Source organism: Ictidomys tridecemlineatus, chromosome X (assembly GCF_052094955.1).
Source record: "Ictidomys tridecemlineatus isolate mIctTri1 chromosome X, mIctTri1.hap1, whole genome shotgun sequence".
NCBI lineage: Eukaryota > Metazoa > Chordata > Mammalia > Rodentia > Sciuridae > Ictidomys > Ictidomys tridecemlineatus.
This window is the reverse complement of record NC_135493.1, coordinates 104,818,979-104,828,280: the sequence shown is the minus strand read 5'-3', so window position 1 is coordinate 104,828,280 and position 9,302 is coordinate 104,818,979. Positions and strand designations below refer to the sequence as shown.

Here is a 9,302-nt window from a genome sequence, read left to right as displayed (position 1 = left end):
TGTGGTTCAGTGGTAGAGTGCTCACCTAGCACATGCGAGGCCCTGGGTTCGATACTCAGCACCACATAAAAATAAAAAAATAAAGATATTTTGTCTAGCTACAAATAAAAAAATAAATATTAAAAAATATAAAAATAAAAAAATAAGAGCAAATCAAATTCAATAATTTATAAAAATAATTATATACCATGACCAAGTGGGATTTACCTCAGGTGTGCAAGACTGGCTCAGCATTCAAAAGTAATTAATGTAGCTCATTCCATCAACAAGATAGAGAAAAATCACATATATTAATGATAATGACACTCAGCAAACTGAATAGTGGGAGAGCTTCCTCTACTTCATAAAGAACATCTACAGAAAACCTACAGTCAACATACTGCTTAATAGTGAGAAAGTTGAAATTTCTAGCCATGATCAGGAATATGACAAGGACATCCTCTCTCCCCACTGATCTTCATCATTGTATTGAAAGTTCTAATAATTACAGTAGGACAAGAAAGGAAAATAAAAGCTATACATATTAGGAAGAAAGAAATGAAACTATGTTTGCAGGTGACATGATTATCTATGTGGAAAATACAAAAGAATTACAAAATCTCTGGAATTAATAATTAATTATAGACTAAAAGCCAAAATGGCTGCCCCAAGGAAGCCTGGACCGCGTAGCTAGTGAGGGTTGGGGAACAAGCTTCAGGGGGAAAGGGAGAGGGGGACTCTAGGAAGCCCATCGCAGGACCATCATCCCCCTAGCTGCACAGGTTCCAATGACAGCCATCCCTTGCTATAACTTTTAAACTGTATTTAGAAAAACACTGGCCAGGAAAAAAATGATAAAATTTTTCCTTATGGTGAATAAACAGGCCAGACCTGACTTTCTAAGTACTATGAGCATGTGGAGATTAATAAGCCTACACTTCTGGAAACAGAAGTCATAAAGAGCTGTCTCTCTCGATCCAATGAACAATATTCTTTCATTGAATATAAGGATTTTAAGCTGATATATCCAGAAAATGCAGCTCTCTTCATTGTGGTTGGAGTTAATGACACTGAGAATGAGATGGCTATTTATGAATTCATCCACAATTTTGTGGAAGTTTTAGACGAGTACTTCAGCCGAGTGAGTGAACTTGATATAATGTTTAATTTGGAAAAAGTACACATCATTTTGGAGGAGATGGTGTTAAATGGTTGCATTGTGGAAACTAATCGGGCAAGAATTCTTGCCCCTCCACAAATTCTTGATTAGATGTCAGAAAGCTGATAGAAGGCTCTGCCAGATAGCATCAATTCATAGGAAACGTGAAGACCATTTGAAAAGAATCTGGAAGACTACCTATTATGAAATGGGGTACCCTTCCAAACAATATAAATAGGTATTTTCCACAGTTCCTAAATGGAAAATAAAGCTATTTTAAAATATGTACAAAGAAAAATCCTCTCTTAACTGAAGCAAGTTTTATTTTCAGTAACTATATTTTTTCCCACTTCTTCAAATTTTGTTGTATACCTAAGAAATCCTCTTTGGTCTCTGCTTCCCTTTGCAAATTAAATTCAGGAATAGTGCGATGGTGGTAAAAAGAATGTATGACAGTTGTCTATTAGCCAATAAAATTTCTAAGTTGACTTAAAAAATTGATTATAGCATGGTTGCAGGATATAAGGATAATATACATAATCAAATTGCTTTCCTACACACTGACAATGAACAAATGCAATGTGTAATAAAATATACATTACTATTTACATTAGCATCCCCCCAAATAGAATACTTAATTATATATATAATATCCACAAGGAAATCTATACAACTAGGATAAAAAATATGAAAGCAGTAGTTAAATGAGACATGCTTTATGTACATAAATAGAAAGACTCATTGTTGCAAAATCCAGCAAACTGATTCTAAAGTTCATATGGAATGGGTTTGCCTAGATTAGCTAACAAAACATTGAGGTAGAAAAGAAAATTGGGAAGGGGCACTATCCAACTTCAATATTGAAAAACTGCAATAATCAAATAGTGTAGCATCAGTGAAATAACAGACAGATCAATGGAGCAGAATAGAGAACCCAGAAACAGACTTACATAAATATACTCGATTGATCTTCAACAAAGGAAGACCAGCAATGTGATGGAGCAAAGGTACTTTTATTTCTAAATGGTGCTGGAACAAATGGACATATACATGCAAAACAATTAACCTAGACTTAGAACTTAAACAAAAAATAACTCAAAATGAATGATAGAACTAAATGTAAAACACAAAACTATAAAACTCCTTTAGCATCCGAGGAAACCTATTTGGCCAGAGGTATATCGATAACTTTTCAGATGTAACACAGAAAGCAAAAACCATGAAAGAAATAATTGATAAGCTGGAATTCATTAAAATTTAAAATTTCTCCTCTGTTAAAGGTGTTATCAAGAAAATAAGAAAACAAACTATAGACTTAGAGAAAATATTTGCAAAACACACATCTGATAAATGACTATCTTGCAAAATATGCAAAGAACTCTGAAAACTCGATGAACATATAACCTAATTGAAAAATAGGGAAAATTCCTGAATAGACATCACAAAGATTTACAGATGGTAAATAAACATTGAAAAGATGCTCAATATGATATGTCATTAGGGAGTTGAAAATTAAAATTAGACATGACCATATACCTATTAAAATAACAAAAATCCAAAATAATGATAACACCAAATGTTGGTGAGAACCTGGTATGATAGGAAACCTCATTAATTTCTGCTGGAGATACAAAATGATACATCCACTTTAGATGACAGCTTGACAGTTTGTTACAAACTGAAACTTGTTTATCATATGATCCAGCTATCATTCTTCTTGGTGTTTACTCAAAGAAATTGAATATTTGTACCCACACAAAAACCTGCACATATAGAAGCCTTTATATGTAACTGCCTAAATAAGGAAGCAATTCAGATGTTCTTCCATAAGTTACAGAATAATTGAATTATGTTATACCAAGACAATGAAATAACATGGAATGCTAAAATAGTTATCAAACCATGAAAAGACTTCGAGGAATCTTAAATGCACATAATTAATTGAAATAAGCTATGTTAATCAGTTTTTCATCACTGTAACTAAAACACCTGACAAGAACAACTTGGAGGAAGCAAAGTTTCTGCTGTGCTCACAGTGTCAGAGGTTCAATCCATGGTCAGCTAACTCCATTGCCTGGTGTAAGGTAGAACATCATGTTTGAAGAATGTGGCAGAAGAAATCTTCTCAGCTCATGGCAACCAGGAAGCAGACAGAGACCTACTCCCTCAGTCGCACCTGACCTGCCTAAAGTTACCACCCAGTAATTCATTCAAATTATTAATCCATTAAATGGATGAATTCATTGATGAGGTTACAGGTGTCATAATCAAACCTGTTCACCATCAAATATTGCTACATTGTCTAACAAATGAGTTTTGGGGGAGCATTAAAGATCCAAACCATAATGCAGGCTAATCTGAAAAGACTATATACTACATGATTTTAACTGCATTATATTCTAGAAAAGGCAAAACTATGGAGAGAGTGAAAAGACCAGTGATTGTCAGGAGGTATGGAGAAAGGTAATATGAATAGGAAAATCATATTTTAGAGTAATAAAATTATTCTGTATGATAGTATAATGTGAATATAGGACTTATACATTCATACAAACTCATAGAATTTACAGTACCAAGAATGAACCTTAATGTAAACTATGGACAATGGTTGATAATAATGTCTCAAGTTTGCTTCATCCATTGTAATCAAAGTACCACTGTGGTGCCATATGTTGATAGTATAGATTGGGCCTGTGTGGAGACAGGATGTATATGGGAATTTTCTATTCTTTTTGATTAGTTTTTCTGTTATTCTAAAATGAATAAAAATCAGTTTATTAATTTTTTCAAAAGACTATATGAGAAGAAAGAACACATAAAAGTAAATATTTCTGAGGCATTGCCCCCCTGTGATTATAAATAAATAGTGTTTCAACTACCTTTCTACAAATGTGCATGAATAATTATTCACTTTTAAAGTCAATATTAGTAAGAATTAACTTTATGGACATAATAGAAGAAATGTGATATATTTTGATAAAATGTTCTTATTGTATGTATGTTGTAATCTGTAAAGAATGACACACACATTTTAAAAAGAAAATTAACATCCAGATCACACACACATAGTACCCACCAATTGCCAGGAATAACTGGGCCAGCACTTGCTGGCTCTTGGTTCCCTCCCCAGTACCCGCCAGGTCTGGCATCATCTAGCACCCGCCAGGGATTTCCAGCCCCCTTACCCCCCAGTCTCCCAGCCCACTTGTTCACAATCCAGCTCACCACTCAGCCTACTAGGCCTGTAATTTTACCACCTACCCACAACCCAGCTTGCCCCACACACCCCTTTGCTGCCAGACCCACGAGGTGACCACAAAGCTTCAATGCTGACCCATGGGAACCAGTGCCCAATTCTGATCCACATGTCCCAAGCCAGCCAGTTCCCCTATACATAGTCAGCAGCTTCACTGCCATTCACAACCCAGCTTGCCCACTCTGCCACCTCCTTGCCAGGCCTGCCTGACCCAGGCAGCTGCTTCACACCTGGCCCACCCACGCTAACCTCCCAAGAAGGGAAATTGGGAAGTCTTAAACCTCAACCTTCAACTTGGAGCAACATAATATAAAAGAAGGACTTGAAAACCTGCAGCCCATACTCCCACACTTAGTTCAAGTAGAAAGGAAAGGAAAATCATTTGGGCACAGACAGTGAACATATATACTCACTGTTTTGTCCACCTTAGTGGAAATGACTCCTTAATTTCTTAACATTTCACCAAGATTTTTGTTGTTGTTGTTCTGGTTTGCTTTGGGTTTTCTATATTGGGTTTTATTTGAATGTGTACTTATTGAATCAAGGACTCCTACAAATATACATATCTGTTTCTCTCTTCTCATTTCTACAACTCTCTCTCTCTCTCTCTATTTCTCTTTGTCTTTCAGGAGTTATTACTTTTCCATACCCTGTATATTGAGGGTTAGGGTTTTTGACTAGCATACTTTGATTTTGTTTTGTATAGTCATTGCCACTACTCCATCTCATTTGTTTCCCTCTCTCCTTTTTCTATTGCTGACACCCAAATTCCATTCTCTCTCTTCCTTTATAATTTCCCATTTTCTCTTCCCATTTCACATTAACAACATATCCTAAGTTACCACTGCATCTTCTCTGTTCATCCTTTGAAATTGCAAACAGTTTTCTACCCTCTTAGGTCTTCTTCTTTCCACATGTTCTACTCTATCCTTAACACCTATTAGTACTAGTTGAGGTGTATAGTGTCTGCTCCTACAACTATTTTCACAGCAATGATTAATACAGTGGAAATCATAAATAACACCTATTGTTTGATTTTAAGCCAGACATAAGTCATGATTATATACTGTTTTTAATGATGGAAATTGCTGATCCTACTATTTCTACATAGTGTACCAATTAGCACTAGATTTCAAAATAGAAACTATAGACCTAGTCTACTGCTATATATTGCTTGCATAGATCATTACTATGATTGGGCACCCCCAATCTGTGAGGTATTATTAACATACAGGGACACTATTAACTAATAAGATAGAAAGTCTACAGCATCAGGTCCATCTAGATAGATGAGTAGACACACAAACAATATGAAAAAGCATGGGAATAAGCCATGCCAAACAACAAAGAAAACCTCAATAACAGACTCCATTGATACACAGTGGAGGAAATGTCAGAGATGGAATTAAGAAAGTTCTTGGTTATTCTGTAGAACAGGATAAATGATCACATAAGAAGTGAATTCAGTGAGAAAATACAAGTTAAAGATAATTTCAATACAGAGATAGAGATCTTGAAGAAGAATCCATCAGAAACCCTCAAAATGGAAGAATTAATAAACAAAATTAAAAATTCAATTGAAAGCATCACCAACAGACTAGATCACTTGGAAGACAGAGTTTCAGGCAATGAAGACAGAAATAGATAATCTTGAAAATAAAGTTGAACACACAGAGAAGATATTAAGAGGCCATGAATGGAACTTCAAGAAATATGGTATAACATGAAAAGAACAAATTTAAGATTTGTCAAGGTAGATGAAGGCTCAGAGATACAAACAAAAGGAATGCACAATCTTTTCAATAAAATAATACTAGAAAATTTCCCAAACCTAAAGAATGAGATGGAAAAAAATTAAATATAGGAGGCCTATGGGAACGACCCCAAATATGCAAAATTATAACAGACCCAGAACAAGGAACATTATTATGAAAATGACTAACATACACAAAGAGGATAGAATTTTAAAGGCTACCAGAGAAAAACAAGAAGTCACATTTAGAGGGAAACCAATCTGGGTCTCAGTTGATTTCAACCGAGACCCTCAAAGCTAGGAGGTCTTGTAATATATACCAAGTTCTGAGATAAAATTGATGCCAGCCAAGAATACTATACCCAGCAAAATTAAGCTTCAGAATTGATGATAAAATAAAAATCTTCCATGATAAAAAAATTAAAAGAATTCACAATAAGAAAGCCTGCACAACAAAATATTCTCAATGAGATATTTCATGAGAAAGAAATGAAAAATAAAAGTGCAAACCAGCAAAGAGAGGAACTACACTAGAAGGATAGTCAATCAAAGGAGAAACTAATAAAAATTAAAAACTGAAAACAAATCAAAATGACAGGGAATAAAAATCATTTCTCAATAATAACATTGAAGGTAAATGGCCTAAATTCATTATAAAAGTCATATACTGGCAGATTGAATTAAAAAAAATCAAGATTTAACATTTGCTGTCGCCAAGACATTTATCTTATAAGCAAAGACACCCCCAGACTGAAGGTGAAACTGGTAGAAAAAAACATATTATTCAGATGGATCTTGTAAACAAGCAGGGTTTCTATCCTCATATCAGATAAAGTGGACTTCAAGCCAAAGTTAAACAGAAGAGACCAAGAAGGCCATTCCATACTGCTTAAGAGAATTATACATTATTAAGACGTAACAATTAAAAATATTTATGCCCTAAACAGTGGACACCTACATACATCAAACAAACCCTTCTCAATTTCAATAATCAAATAGACTACAACCCAATAATACTAGGTGACTTTTGGGCTGGGGATGTGATTCAAGCAGTAGTGTGCTCGCCTGGCATGCGCAAGGTGCTGGGTTCGATCCTCAGCACCACATACAAATAAAATAAAGATGTTGTGTCCACCGAAAACAAACAAACAAAAATATTTAAAAATTCTCTCTCTCTCTCTCTTAAAAAAATACTGGATGATTTTAACATACCTCTCTTACTACTGGATACATACTCCAAACAAAAAGTAAATAAAGAAAATAGAACTAAAAAGTATAATTAATAATTTAGATTTAATAGACATATATAGAATATTTCATCCCTCAATAACTGAATGCACTTTCTTCTCAGCAGCACCTGGATCTTTCTCTAAAACAGATTATTTTAGGCCAAAACACAACTCTTAGCAAATAAAAAAAGAAATTACAGCTAATACCTTGCATTCTATCAGATCATAATAGAATTAAATTACAAATCAATGACAAATAAAAATATAAGCTACTCTAACACCTAGAGATTATGCTATTGAATATGATATTGAAAGACCAATGTATAGCAGAAGAAATCAGGGATGAAATAAAAAAAATAGAGTAAATGAGAATAGCAACACAACATATCAAAATCTCTGGGACTCTGAAAGTAGTTCTAAGAGGAAAATTCAATGCAGTGAGTTCATTCATTTAAAGGATAGAAAGTCACCAAATAACCTAACATTATATCTCAAAGCCTTAGGAAAAGAACAAATAAACACCTAAAGCAGTATAACATAGGAAAAATTAAAGTCAGAGCCAAAGTCAATGAAATTTAAACAAAAAAATTCAAAGAATTGATGAAATAAAAATTTGTTTTTTTAAATAAATAAAATTGATAAACCCTTGGCCAAACTAATGAGGAAAAAGAAAGAGAAAATGCAAATCATTAAAATTCATGATAAAAAATGAAATGTCACCATGGACACTATTGAAATACAGATGATAATCAGAAACTACTTTGAATATCTATACTCCAATAAAAAAATCATGAAGTCATCAACAAATAGCAACAAATTTCTAGAGACATATGACCTAACCAAACTGAAACAGGACGTCATGAATTTAAACAGATCAATTTCAAGCAATGAAATTGAAGACACCATCAAAAGCCTGCCAACAAAGAAAATCCCAGTACCAGATGTATTCATAGCTGAGTTCTTCAAAGAATTTACACCAATCATCCACATTATTCCATGAAATAGAAAAGGAAGGAACCCTTCCAATCTCATTCTATGAAGCTAGTATCACACTGATTCCAAAACCAGAAAAAGACATATCAAGGAAAGAAAATTTCAGACCAATATCCCTCATGAACATAGTTGCAAAAATTATTAATAATAAACACTGGAAAATTGTATCAAAATATATCAAAAAGATAGTTCACCATGATCAAGTGCAGTTCATTCCAGGAATGAAAGGTTGGTTCAACATACAGAAATCAATAAACATAATTCGTCACATCATAGACTTAAAAACAAGAACCACATTATTATATCAATAGATTCAGGAAAAGCTTTTGACCAAATTCAGCATCCATTCATGCTCAAAACATTAGAAAAAACTAGGAATAATAGGAACACACCTCAACATTATACAAGCTATATATGCTAAACCCAAGGCCAACATTATTCTAAATGAAGAAATAGTAAAAGCATTCCCTCAAAAAATTGGAACAAGATAGGAATGCCCTCTTTCACCATTCCTATCCAATATAATCCTTGAAACCATAGCCAGAGCAATTAGAGAAAAGAGTAAAATTAAAGGGATATGAATAGGAAAAGAAAACTATCCTATTTGTCAATAACATGATTCTATATTTAGAAGACCTAAAAATTCCACCAGAAGACTTCTAGAATTCATAAATGAATTCAGCAAAGTAGCAGAATATAAAGTTAATACACATAAATCAGTTGTATTCCTTTACATTAGTGATGAATCATCTGAAAGAGAAATCAGAAAAAACGATCCCATTCACAATAGCCTCAAAAAATAAAATAAAATAAAATACTTGGGGATCAATCTAACAAAATAATTGAAAGACCTCTACAATTAAAATTTCAGAACACTAAAGAAAGAAATTGAAAAAGATTTTAGAAAATAAAAAGACCTCCCATGTTCTTAGA

The 9,302-nt window shown here is 33.6% G+C and overlaps 1 pseudogene; it reads left to right on the top strand.

Moving 5' to 3' along the window:
- Nucleotides 1-815: 815 nt before the first annotated feature.
- Nucleotides 816-1,264, top strand: LOC101956467 (AP-4 complex subunit sigma-1 pseudogene; annotated as a pseudogene).
- The last annotated feature ends 8,038 nt before the right edge of the window (nt 1,265-9,302 follow it).